The following is a 14,390-nucleotide window of genomic DNA, read 5'->3' as shown; positions in this document are numbered from 1 at the left end:
TGTGTGTGTGTGTGTACATGTCTAGCAAGAAAAACAGGTCGCAAAAATACAAAAAAGAAAATCCCCTGAACGCAGCCTCCATGAGAAAACGCTCCTCTCGCTAAAAAACTAAAATACATGATATCTCAGCACGAAGCGAGCTTGTAGCCCCTAATTGCCCTGTTAGACAGATTCCCACCGCTAACACACACACACACACAGTCCACACTGGCTTTAGAAATGAGGAACAAACATGAAACCATTTGTGGAAATAGACTACCGTATTGTGTCTCCACTCACCGGGAAAATGCGTTCACTGAGCGGCTGAAAGAGGAGAGTTTTGCGGCGGTGGTCCTCACTCCCCCTCTGTCTCTCTACATCCACACCGGGGGGAATAACACTGACAGACGGGCTCTTTTTTTCTCTCTAAGCGTCCTTCCCAGCTGCCTCCCTCCAACCCCACCACCCCCCAAAAACCCTCCCGACTCTCACCGGTATAAGCGTTGTTCGCCGACCGACCGGGACCGGAGCTCGTGGTGTAGTCTGGCGCCCGGGATGTCCAGGCGTGCGGAGAGCAGGATTTGATGAATGGATGGATGAACGGAGGCGTCCTTTCCCCCTGCCGCCTCTATCCTCCTCTCCGTGGAGCCTCCGTGCGTTTGAATGGCAGCAGAGAAATTGTAATTGCGCTCCTCGGACTGCTCCGGAGCACCATCACTCTCCCGTGGTTAGCGCGCGGTGTGAACGGGACGTGTCTCGAGGGCCTGTTGATATCAGACACTGTAGCCTGCAGTGAAGATTATCGCTGGCAGTGGTGTTGACACAAGTCCTCCCTTTCCCCCCCCGACCAGTGGTGATATAACTACTTAGAATGTATTCAAATGTCATTTAAAAATTGGTCAGGCTTTAAGTTGATCACAAGATGCAGAGAGTCCCGCAGACTGAGGTCCAGGGATGCCTGCAGGGCTCCAGGGTGTCCTCAGACCGAAGGGTTATTCGACTTGACATTTTATTTATTTCACCAGATACAAGAAAAGGGGAACAAATGTTGTTGTTGTTGTTGGAGGAGGGGGAGTTTGGGAATTGACCACACAGTTCATGCTGATGATTTACAGACAGTCAAATAGTGCTGTCCAAGGTCTAAAGTCCTGCAGCTGTCATATATTGGATGTTGCATTGGTCATGCTGTAGTTTGGTTTAGAGAGGAATTTGATGTCTGCCATGGAAAAAACATGACCCATGAAACAGTCAATAGTTTAAAGATTGTTAGATATGGTATTCAGTACAATTGAAAATCTAATCATGGCCAAACAAATGAGGTAAATTAAAAATAAAAAGTATGTCAGCATTTTAGAGATGTTTGGATACTGATGGATACTAAGTACCAATCATTAATATATATATTTATATATACATATATAATTATATATTCTATTACAAGCCTGTTTGATTGCTATCATTATTGTATGGACTGGCTCAGGTTGGGCAGGTCATGACTTGAAAAATGGCGAATGGGACACTGCTGGGAACTAGAAGGGTCTCAGATACCCAATATAAATATATAATATACCCATATTTTCGTATCGCACAACTTACACCTAAACTTTAGTTGTTGCTTGAATTATTTTGTGTTATGTGCTCGACACATGATACAGTTTCAGTTTCAGATGTTTGTGTTACATTTTATTAAGTTTTAACTGCACGTTTTATTGTAACAGCAATGTGGCCCCCGACCTTTGACCTGCTGGTTGCTGTTAACCTGTGATGCTGGTATTCTAGTACTGTTAGCCAAGATAGCAGCAATACCAATATTCCAACAATGTCGCTGTTTTAGAAAACAAAGTTTTCCTTTTGTCAAATCATAATCTATATACGCGTATCCTGTGCACACCCTGCACAGGACGCCTGTCTATCACAGTATTCACGTACTGAACATTTATTTCTCTCGGTCAAATCGACGTGAGCCATCAAAAATGTCTTGATAGTTACTCCGACCACAGAAGACACTCATTACTTGCGGTATTTACATTATTTTTCTGCTGATCTTTGTCAGCTCCTCTTGGTACTCATTCCCAGGGGAGACTGTCAATACTTCTTCCATTGTGGCAGGACTATAATTACAGCCTATCCAAAAGAGAAATACCACTAATTAAACCACTGTAAAGAAGACAATCAGTTATGTAGGCTGGAGAACAAAGATGAATAGCTTTCAGTTTAGCTGACATTTTCTGAAAAACTTTGTTATTAATAGAGTGTACATTCTTTTGTGTGTCTATGTTTATATTGTATATGTATGTGTTTGTGCCCACATGCCTTTGTCAAGCTGAGGATTGGGGGTCTGATTTTTGTATTGTGCTGTCTGCTGTGAGCCTGTGATGACGCTGCAATGTTTGGTTTGTCGAAAGGCAGAGGATTTAACAGAAAATGTTAAAACATCTCGGCCTTACTGAGGAACAAGCAATTCATGTTATCTGCCAGCACAAAACTATAAATTAGCCTCTGTCCACTCCGTCCTTGACAAAGTACAGAGGACATTTCTTCCACTCTACCAGCATATGCCCACCACCCATTTTTCATTCCCTTTTCAACCTGCTCTTTTACTCTCACTCATCTCCCACGTGTAAAACCAGCACAGTTAAATCAAGCCAAGATCCAAACCATTTGTATTGTCTTTAAAAGATACAGTACAGTGCTTTGAGAGTCCCCTATTACTGGTGCACCTCAAGGTCATAAACAGAAGCATGAAGGCAGTATACAGTCGCACATATGGTCCTATGCTGTCTGCTGCCAAATTTTTTACAGTGTTTTCTTCGTGGATATTGAATACGGCCCTTATAATGTATAAGTGCCAAGCTTTAATGTAGCGTCTGCATGGATTGAGAACCTCAGCCTCCAATCCAGTGATCTCCAGTGATCAATACCACATTAGAAGGAGACAGAAGAAGAATTGAGCGGCCGAAAAAAAGGGATAAGAAGACAGGAGGAAGAGAGAAAGAGGGGGAATTAAGAGAAGAAATGCATAAAACAAGAGCAAGGTTGTGGACAGAACAAAAGAGCCTGGTGTGTGTTTGAAGACAAGGGGAGGAGAAGGTTAGGGAGGCGAGGCCCAGCAGAGACAGGTAGAGGGGGGTTATGCAAGGAGAGAGAGAGACGAGGAGGGGAGGGGAAGAGGGGGCATAGGGTTGAAGATGACAAAGAGAGTTCAGAGGATGCACAGATGACCGGAGAGAGAGTGGTAGAAATAGTTTGGGGGAAACCCACTGTCAATTCTAATTACTAATTCATTAACCTGCCCGGCTCCCTTCCCCCCTCTGTAGCCACACACACACACACACACACACACATGCACTCACTGCTCCCTGTTCTGTCCCTCCTCTGTGTCCCATGAGAGCCGGAGGGATGGATGGAGAAATGAAGAGGTGTGTCTGCAGCTAAGTGACATCTGCAGGGCCGTGATGGCGGCAACGTGTTGGGAACTCTGGAAATCCCTGATGTGACAATGGGAGGGAGGGATGGTGGCGGAAAGGGGGGAGGTAACTGGTGTGGAGAAAAGCTAACAGCTTGTGTTTTGGTTTTTTTGGGGGGGGCGGCTGGTGTCTCTTCTGTGATGGTGCATATAAGTGTGTTAATGTGCGCAGCTGTGGTGTCAGAGTATGTATGTGCCATCATGCATGCGTTTATTGCATTTACCTGTGTGTGTGTGTGTGTGTGTGTGTGTGTGTGTGTGCATGTGTGTTAGCATATTAAATGAAAGCAGGTAGCGTGGAGGATAAATCAATATGCTGATGTTGGTGTATGTGCATATAATAACATTGTGAGTATAATGAAAGCAAGGGGGAGGTGCTAGACAGACTGTTGGTGTGTGTCTTTAGCCACTGCTGCAAGACTCCTGGCTCTTTGTGTGTGTGTGTGTGTGTGTGTGTGTGTGTGTGTAACAGAAGTGCACACATAGATGTTAGCATCCACACACACACTAAGACCTCCTGCAGCATTCCTCTGCACGAGCTCACACAGACAACTCAATATGAAGATAGAGATACACATGTGCACACACAAGGACACACATTCATGCACCAAAGTGTGCACACACACACACACACAGAGAAGAGGATGCAGTGCTGCTGACTTAGGTGGAATTAAATAGAGAAATCCTCCAAACGAGCATCGATCCACAGAGTTTACAGCGTTGGCTCCGTCTGCCACGGCAGTCCAAACAACAGGGAGCTCTGTGAGACAGCTGGGGCACACACACAAACCCACACACACATACACACAAACAGGAGATATTGCAGGCACACATGTAACACATATACACACTCACACACAGCAGAATGCATGTGCACATGGTGTGGGTCTTTGATTTTGATCAGAGGACTTCACAGCCGAATGCGCTTTAGAATGTAAAAGCATGTGTGCATCTCTGATATTTGATGTTGAATTAAATGTGTGTGCGTGCATGCGCAGATTCACTGCTACTGAAGATGAACACAAATGGCACGAGTTGCTTCAGAATTTTTACAAGCTTGTTTCACTAATCACAAATCAAAGCGAAGTTGTTTCTTCCAAAAAAGTTTAATAAATAATTTGAGATGTTTACCAGTGAAATGTTTGGGGAAAGTAAACAGTCCCAGAAAACTTGTTTTTAGCTAATACTATGTATTAGGAGCAACATATTTATTCAGATATATTTAGAAAAATAGTTTGTCTCCAAGTTGTTTTAAACCTGTAAAGCTGCCACGATGAGCAGTAGTAGGTTAACAGTTTGTTACCATAGAGCATTTATTTCCTTAGGCGCTGGTGAAGAGCAAAACAGAACTAATAGGAGAGGGAATATTGGACTTACTCACCGGGTGGGCAGAAACAGGACTAATGGTCAGAATGAATGATCTGTAACTGCTGGATGAGTACGTAGGCAACACTTCATACAAAAAAACCCCAAAACAAATCAGCTATTGCACTTTAACTTAATAGTTCCAACATTTGGTCCCCTGAAACCACTCTCAAGTAGTTAAAGGACCACTGTGTGTATACCTTTGTAGCATCTAGCAGTGAAATTGCAGATTGCAACCTTTTGAATATAGCTCAGCCTTCCAGGCATGTAGGAGACGCCAAACAACCAAAAAGCCCAGGCTCGTTCTAAAGTAATACACACAATATTTCTTACTTTCTGCCAATAGATCCTCTTAAATGTTACACACAATTTGGTTTTAAAGGTCCGATGTATACAGATTTTGGGATAGGGTGAGAAGTATTGTCAGGTTGGTGCACTCCTCATAGAGCCACTAAAAGTCCTACACATGGGCCTTTAATGGGAGTTCATGGTGTAACTAGCTTGATGCCACTTATCCTCTCTCACAGTTATTCTTTCCCAAGAAACAGTTTACGCATGTAACAGCTAGATGGCCGTCATGTTGCGAAAAGCAGTGCATGTGCTTTGCAAGGTCCACTACTACCTTCAGAATGGTGGACAATAGTTGCCATTTTACCATTAACACCAACACAAGATGTGTGTATTGCTGTTAATTTCTTAGCATTTGGGAAGGGAGTGCAGCACGAGGCAGACATTAGCATTATCCAGTACATAATGGAGCTTCGTTCGCACAACATTTATCTTTCTCTGCGGATGAATGTAACCTTTCAAAAAGAAGAGAACAGTTCACGGGTCCTACTGCTTTTGTCAGTATAGACTCATTATTTAAGCTGTCACGGCCATTGTTTGGACTCATCAGCTTCATTTACCACTGAAGAGGAGGGGACCAACATTGTCAGCATTTTCAGTAGTGTGTGTGTGTGTGTGTGAGTGTGTGTGTGAGTGTGTGTGTGTGTGTGTGTGTGTGTGTGTGTGTGAAAATGTGTCAGTATGTGTGTGTGTGTATGTGTGGCTCTCATCTGGGTCATTATATCCACAGGCATGAAAAAAAACGGGTTACAATGACATACATCCCTCCACATGACAGAGGCGAATAGAAGACGGGGAGGGTCTTCATTTGAGCGTCATTCTCTTCCACCTGTGACCACTTGTCCTTAATACCGATCTATCTTTTCATGTTTTTGGTCATTTTTCAGTGGAGAAACCCATTCTCTGTTTATTTGTGTTCACATGTGTGCATATGTGTGTGCGTGTGAGTGAGAGTGTGCGAGAAAAAAGAAACACTGGCGAACCTTGCCAACATGGTGACAGAATGTGCCATGTGTGTGTTAAAGTGTGTGTACGTGATGTGTGTGCGTATGTGTGTATGTGCCAGCGACGAGTCTGCTGGGCAGCCAGGTCAACCGAGAGACTGGTCACCATAGCAACAGTGCCACACTCTGTGCCAAGCTGTAAATATGAAACTGGTGTAAAAGAAAAAATAATAATAATAATATGAAAGTGTGACCGTCTGTGGAGTCGGGGTCTTGTTCCACAGGTCGTCCACTTGAGTCTTTCCCGCTGACGAGCCATTTACAGTATGTGAACCACCTTATAGCAGAGTTGTATCCAGTTTTTTTGTGTGTGCTGGGAATTAGACCCTCAGTCCTGTCAGTGTAACATCTCTGTGCACTGGGCTAAAGGAGCACACCTTCCTTATAGGGTAGACGAGAACTACAAGGCGTCAAATTCTTACCTCTGTGCTAAGTTCCCTCTCTGGCACATGACCCTTTGTCTGGTGAGAGGGCTCACTAGTCTTACTGGCAGTAGGAGATTTGAGAGGGGGAAGTCGGGGGATGCAATCCCACTTCTCCATCCCCTAGTAGCAGAGACAGTGCAGGTGTTTAGCTGAATATGTTTTTGTCTTGCCTGCCTGACTCATTGATCTTTTATCTGACTGAGGTTTGTGCAAGTTAGAATCTGTGGCCCCGAACACGGCTCTGAAATATCAGCAACCTAAATGTGCTGTGTATCCATAAATCCACAGTCCTGTCTGTGGTGCTGAAGTAGCAGATGGATTTGTTACTGCATCTTTTTCTCTTGCTCCCATCATCGGATTGGTAATATTCTCTAAACTATATGCTATAAGCAGAATATAAATAACAGCCTCAGCATTATGGATTAGTGTCACCTTAATGATTGAAGTAACGAGTAGCAACTTGTAATCGTGGAAGAGCGAGAAGATCACAGAGAAGCACTGCTGCCTGTAGTACTCCTATAACATTTCTATCATCATTCAGTAGCGTCTGTGCTGCTGAAAACACACACAGACAATATTTTAGGGGAGGCATGACAACAGATACAGTATGTCTAGTTGTAACATTTAGGAGGATCTATTGGCACAAATGTAATATAATATGCATAACTATGTTTCCATTAGTGACTCTTTTATATCTACAGGCACTGCAAATCGCCTTTCATACAGACTGCCATGTTGAACCGCCATGTTTCTACAATAGCAGGACAGACAAACCAAACATTAGCTCTGAATAGGGCCGTTTGCATTTTTTCGCAGCACTTTGTGGTCACCACAGTTTCTCCTGAACGCTTAGAAGGGGAGGGTGAAGTTAATTGCAATCCACAACTACACAGCTTGACGCCACTAAATCCTACATGCTGGTCCGTTAATGGAGTCAGAGGAAATGACACTCAAAAAACAAGTTCAGCAAATTATCATACAGCTTTTGCATAACAGCATTGTGTGTTGTGTGTATTTAAGAGTCACAATGATATTACTGTCACTTTACATCTCAGAAACATGGCCTCAGCTGTAAATTTGACAGTTTCTACAGTGTTGTCTGTATTCCTCTTTGAGCCTGGTGGCCGCTAGCTAACATGCCAGCTTTAGGCCAGTATACTATACATATTTCTACTGATAGTAATGACATTTCCACTTTCTATCAATGCTTTTGTTTCACATGATATCCAGTATTTTCTTAAAGGAACAACAAATGTCTGTAAATTAAATCTGTACAAATCAATGTTTTAATATTAACAATAGAACAAATGACTGTGTAATATTAAATAGTGTACAGGTTTTTCTCTCTCTTTCAGCTCTATGAAGCTTGTTAGTGTTGCTCAGCTCACTGTTTGGTTTTACAGCCTAAAACGTTACTGCTTCAGTTCATTTTCACAGCTTTCGTCAACCTTGTTTTCAGTGGCAGTGGGCATCAGCTGTCAACTTTATAATTTAATAATATGTCACAGTTGTGTCAGCTTGTTACAATACCCCCATATCCAAGAAGTCAATTCATGCTACTTTAATTTTATAGACTGCTCCTTTATGTTTACAGATACTTTGTTCAGCCATATCATGTAATCAGCTCCCCTGCTGACACCCACACACAATGCACGACTTCCATCTGTAATCCATACAAAACCTGATACACAGTAAGATTTTCTTTGAATATAATTCAGGAGTATTAGTACATTAATATCTTCAGTGGATGTTTATATCACTGTATGTGTCTGATAGCAGCACTGTCTGAGGTGTAACGATGTTAAAGTCACCTGCAAACTCTTTTCAAACTCAAATTGTGCAAAAATTGTCAACATACAGTATCATGGTAGCACATTACGTTACAGCAACCACCCAAGGGTGTGTGCTCTGCCACAGCTTGTCCTGCCAGTTAAATTACTTTAGGGACTAAAGCAATACTTTCTTTTTGCAGTCTGTTTAACCACATACATCCCTCATGTGAATCCATGCTAATGCACATCCTCTTCACAAAGCAGGCTCCATGTCTGTGGGGTCCATGCATTAAACATGGGGTGGTTGAGGGGAGAACATGTTGGAATACCAATAGTTTTACCGTGGAAAATCTGCCTAACCATGTTGTCGAACAAGGCCCCCCAAAAGCATGATGGGAATCTTGTGGTTAAAAGAGAAAGTGCAGTCGGTGTCACTTGAGGCGTATTGTAATTCTAGTCTTTGTATTATATTCAGAAGTACAGTAAATTAAAAACAGGAGACACTGGAACAATATTATGCAGATTCGGTCTCAGCAGAGAACAGAGACTTATTGGATTCCTCGGCTTAATTTCTGTCTTTTGATGCATGTTCAATATTAGAGGCCAAAAAGGTCATGGAAAATGTTGACTGAGCATTTATGGCGAATGTCCCTAAAAATGGACGAGCAGAGCTGGATTAACCTGCAAAGGGGCTGTAAGGTTGGCATTATAGCAAAAGAAACACAAATAAGGACGGTTTTAAAGGAATAGCTAACCCCAAAATGAAAAATCAACTCAACTTCCATAACAAATGAAACTCCAGTGACATTCATCAAACCACCAAGCACACAGTCATCATCAGATGTCTCATGCATCATAAAACAATAACCAGCAAATGTCACAGTGAGGTAAATATTAGAGTTTTGGACTTCCAGAGAACTCGCTGTGCTGTATAACTGTTTCTATTTAGAGAATAGTATAATACTCTTATACTGTCACACTGTACTTTCATTCACAAGACTTAAGTGCTACATGACTTTGGCTATCAGTTCAAATGTAATTTTATTATGCATGTTATGTATGTCCTCAACAGTGAATACAAATTGTTACAGGGTTCTACAATTTAACAAAGTTAAGAGTGAAGCACTCCTTTGTGCACCAGCCAATCCTAAAATTAAATATGGAGCTTTATCTCAGATCAAATGTTAAAGGTTCCTGAATATGGTCTGGTGTGTTTTGTAATGTTATGTTCAATGTATCTTTGTTTCTTGTTCTAATGTATGTCTTTTCTGAGATGTTGAAAATGGAGCTGCTGTGAGGCAAGAACAAAATCAGGCTTGATCTGAAAATAAAGTATCATCATCCTCATTAAAATGGCTCAGAACTGTTTACATGCTCTGAATCAATCATTAAAATAATTATTGCTGCTTTATTTTGGAGTGTGACTACAAACATCCTTTCATTTGGCCATGCACAATCAGGTTTTAATCACTGCTCTTTTGCCTCAAAACACTGGTAACCTTATTGGCTTCCTCCAGCAGAGGGTGCTGTGCACGCATACCGGTACTTACCATTTGAATGTGACCACATGTCTAATCCTCTCCACGTGGATTCAGACTACAATGAGTCGATAACTGTCCGGACTTTCCCAAGGTGTGCCATTCCAGGTAAATATAAAGGTAAGTCAGACAGGGAACAATAGTCTGTTGAACCTGTGAAAACGTGTTTCCTGGTTCCTGTGTGCAGGAACATTCACCACATTTACAAGGTAATTCAGTGACAACATACATAAGGATACAAACACAGATATTTATCTTAAACTGACCAATTAGAAGTGTATCCTGTCCTTTGTACAGTCACTGTTTTGAATTGTTCTTGCAGACTTACCCTTTACCCAGTAGAGGAGGAAGAAAGATTGTATGTTAGCTTATATATGCACTTTATCTGCTTTCATGTTTTTGGTAATCACCTGTACTCGGATTAATATTAAGATAAGGAAAAGGGAAGTTCAAAGTGAAAACTGTTTTTTTTCTTAGGTTTAGAGTCAGTCACCATTCCTTAAATAAATCCTAAACTGTAAACTTAGACAGCAATCTAATAAAACAACCCCAATTTAAGCCTAAAGTTAACTTCTAACCCCATATCTGAACCTAAACTGTCCAACTTGACCTCATTTTCTGTAAATGTACTCACGAAAGCAGCAGAACAAAGCTGTGTTTAGGTGTGTGTGTGTGTGTGTGTAGACCTTGAGCTCTCGGCCCTGATACCTGTGACAAACTGAGAGACAAACAGACGGCTGTCTGGTATCACTGAAACACTGGTTTTGCTAGAAACCAAACTATTGGCTTATGACATATGTGGTTTCATTTTGCATAATAACAAGTGGGAGGTTTGGGGTAAATCTCACTGAACTGACCGAAAGTCTCTTCCAAGTTTTGCTGATTTCCTAGAATAACCTTTTTCTTAATTATGCATTTGTTATACGTGAGCTTTTTTTTTTTTTTTTTTACAAGACAAAGTTATGTTTTTAAGACAATGTAGGCCTATTGCATTCATACATTAATCCACATTTCAAATTTGACTTTTTATAGTAATATAATGCTTCATCTAGTGCTCATGTCTAGGAAATTTCATTTAACACAGCAATAGACTTGTGACAAAACCTTTATATGTTACCATTTTACTGTGTGAAGAATTATTTTTAAGAGGTTTACGACAAAAATCCTGGTGCTTGAAGCAGGACTAATTACAAACGACGACATTTTACTCATACAAATGAAAAGCTTGCTCAATTAAATATGCTATATGCAATATGTTTGCTAACATTACTGCTCAGCTGACTCTGTTAGTTGACTTCATAACTTGGTACTGTTCTATTTTACTGGCCCATCATTTACTAATTATTTACAAGGAAGTTTTCTAAAGAAATCTCTCTAAACAGGTGTTAATTATAAGTGAGCTAATTACTGTAACCTAAAAAGTATTTTAATCAGTGCACAAAAGGTTGGTTGCACATGCAGAAATGTGAAATGTGCCTACAGACCAGTGTACAATTCAACAAATATGGAAAATAAAGTTTTAAATCATTTGTAAAATTGCTTTTTCTTTCAAGGATTAAGTATTTTTTCTGGTAATTAGTGCCAAAAGACAAACTTCTACCTAAGAAACCATCAAGAAATTATTGATAAATTACTTTATATTATATTTATATTTTAAGTAATACTGTTACTTTCACTCGTCATGTGTACTCCAAACATCAAGTTCCTTCTGAATCAAAATAAAACACAATGCAAGAGAAGAAGGAGCAGTTAATATTTACTGTAAACGCTCCCAATAGGTCACGCCCTGACAGGTCAGTGAAAATCAGGAGACAGGTTTAGTCATCTCCATTTGAGCTGAATACACTTAGTATGATGTTATTAGCTATAATTACTCAGAGGCATGTGACTGACATTTACACCATCCAGCTGGACTCATCTGATTTGGCACCATGGGAGCAGAGCGAACACGAAACAATGACTGCTGCCATGTTAAGTGTGTCAACAACCTGTTGACGGAAAATACCCGCGGAATAAATATCCCGATTCCTTCCTGCACATGTGGTGTTGTGATTAATGGTTTTAAACAAAGCCAGCAGGACTTCCTAGAGGAAGAAAACGAGAGAAAGGGGGTAAACACAGCTATGCAGAGACTGTCAGATCAAATTAAATACAGAAAAAGACTGAGAATAACTCCCATTTCCTATGCTGCTACATACGGAAAGGTTACAGAGCCTGTCAGGGGAAATTAAATTCCTAGTGTCCTTGAACGCAGCTAAATGCCACAAGAGAGCAGATTAGAAACAATAGCAATATTTAGATGTAGAAAATTTTTTTACGTGATAGTATTTAACCAACTGCTGTTGTTTTATTTCTTTGTAGCATTGTAGGAGTGTAAGGAGAACAAAGTGGAGGGGAGAGAAGGAAGGAGGGGAGATAAAAAGATGTATGCAGTGATGTCAGTCCGTCCCACTCCTATTCAGTACAAATGCTGCAGAGCAGGGCTGAGCCTGCATACCACTGCTGATCCCACACACACACACAAAGGCACACTCTTACACACCCTCACATCACACACACTCATCATACCACACTCACAGAGGCGCTGGAGCTCAGAGCAGAGCTGGGAGATGCTACCGGCTGGCAACCACTGAGTGAGTCCACTTTCCTTCCACTGTACTCTTCTTTCTTTCTCTGTCTGTCCTTTTGTTGTGATTGCCATTCTGCTGCCCCGTCTAAGTTCATTTATCTCTCACACTCTCTCCTCTGTCGCTGTGAAATGGCCAGTGTTTTCTCAGACTGAGAGACTTTTCAAACTTTTCTCTCAGTATGCCATGCACATACCTTTCTCTCCTCTCGCTGCCTTTCTTTCTTTTCTCTGCATGTGAGCGGAGACAGAAGCAAATCCCGGAGCTATTTGCATGTTGGCACAGAGCCAGACCTGGATGCTTTGCTTTTATATTTGAATAACAGAGTTGAGCGTATGCTGATCCGCTATATCTCTCATTTTGTCCTCGTCTGATTTCTGTTCTCTGACGAGTCTGTGTGGGTTGTTATCGTCTGTGATTAGTTTATCATGTTTACATCTTGATTTGAATATTTCTTTTGAGTTTCTCATGCATGAGTTCAAATGTGCACAGTTGTTACAGGAGCTGTTACACAGGTTTAAGCTCAAAGGTGTGATTCTTTGATAGAATTGCCACTGAGTGGGTAGTAAATCTTCAAGTCAGGTCCAGTTTATTTGTAGTGCTTTAATCACAGAGTCTTAAGGGGTTTCACAACTCCCTACATTATGAAACAATGAATGAAAACACACTCCCTTTCAGTCTTTAGACAATAGACACTCACATGGAAAGGAACGTGGTTCACAAAGACCTCACCCGTAAAACCGATTGAAAGAGACTTGTGAAGTGCTGTACAGAGTTAATGAATGAATGGATGCTGATTTAAAAATGAATGAAGTGAAACTACTGCAAGCTTAGAGTTTGCCTAGTTTTACTACTTGAATAATAAAATAAGTATCAGAAACAGTGAACCGGTTCCTGGTTCTCAGATTTATGAGCTTCTCCGTTTTTAACACCACAACATAATTCATTGTAAATATCTTTATAATGTGTAATGTTTAAAGCAAGATCAATGTTCTTTGCCTCCCTTTAAAGAATAGTTTGACATTTTACACACCAATCACACACTTTTACACATTGGTTTTTGTACAGATCAAACAAAACAAAGCTGTTTTTCAGTCTTTATGCTAAGCTAACCTACTCCTGGTTGTATCTCTACATTTAGCGCTCATGCATAAGAACGATATCGATCTTATCATCAGACTTTAACTTTTCAAAGAAAACAAGCACAGAATCATGATTTGTTTGTTTTTCTTGCCACTTTGCATTGTATTTAAAATTTGCATTCAGTCCTGCATCAGCTGATATTTGTTTATTTGGGACAGAGCATGTTATTGAACATCAATATAAAAACAAATGATGTAAGTATGCTGGAGTTAGCAAGAATGCAAATTTACATCCGTAGTCCTCAGGCAGGTAACAAAAACAGAAACAATGACAAGGCAGAAAATAATAGTTTTACTGCTCCGTTTGTGTTGAAACCATAGAATTATTTAGGTCTATTGTGGGGTTTAGTATAATTGTAATGTTTCGACATCTGCCACACCTGAAACACAAACTTAGAAGGTGATATATAATTTTTGGCAGCGTCTACAGCTTTTACTGTAATATCAGTGACTGCCTCGAGTGCAGATTGGTGAACTGTTATCACAGACACAAACCCTATTGGCTCTCGCTCGGCAACTCACTGTGTCACATTTTTCAAAAGTGTGTGCGGGGCGGAGACTGCTTTTATACTGTGTTTACACATAGATTAAGGCGAAGGTTGTTTTGTAGGGATCTTAACTTCCTGGATGAGTTCTAACTAACTGGGGCACGCTGTTGATGTCTATCTGTGTCACGTGTGTTAATAAGGTAATAAAAATGGTGTGTTTGCTTATGTGTGTGTGT

General features: G+C 40.9%; 2 protein-coding genes across 4 annotated transcripts in view; one reads left to right on the top strand and one right to left on the bottom strand.

Annotated features, from left to right (window-relative positions):
- Positions 1-1,013, bottom strand: part of psd2 (pleckstrin and Sec7 domain containing 2) — a 37,165-nt gene extending 36,152 nt beyond the window's left edge. The window contains exon 1 of one of the 3 annotated variants that reach the window (XM_035669240.1): positions 472-1,013. The gene's annotated coding sequence lies outside the window, so the exon portion shown is untranslated. Of the gene's footprint in view, positions 1-279; positions 429-471 lie in introns of those variants that run through there. The other 2 variants (XM_035669238.1, XM_035669239.1) reach the window with 2 other exon arrangements.
- A 10,403-nt stretch (positions 1,014-11,416) lies between these two features.
- Positions 11,417-14,390, top strand: part of zgc:92242 (uncharacterized protein LOC436899 homolog) — a 13,365-nt gene continuing 10,391 nt past the window's right edge. The window contains exon 1 of the mRNA XM_035668786.1: positions 11,417-12,530. The gene's annotated coding sequence lies outside the window, so the exon portion shown is untranslated. The remainder of the gene's footprint in view (positions 12,531-14,390) is intronic.

Source organism: Morone saxatilis, unplaced genomic scaffold, assembly GCF_004916995.1.
Source record: "Morone saxatilis isolate NCDOM2014 unplaced genomic scaffold, NCSU_SB_2.0 Contig22, whole genome shotgun sequence".
Lineage (NCBI taxonomy): Eukaryota > Metazoa > Chordata > Actinopteri > Moronidae > Morone > Morone saxatilis.
Note: the sequence above shows the minus strand (reverse complement) of the source record. Positions and strands in the feature narration are given on the sequence as shown.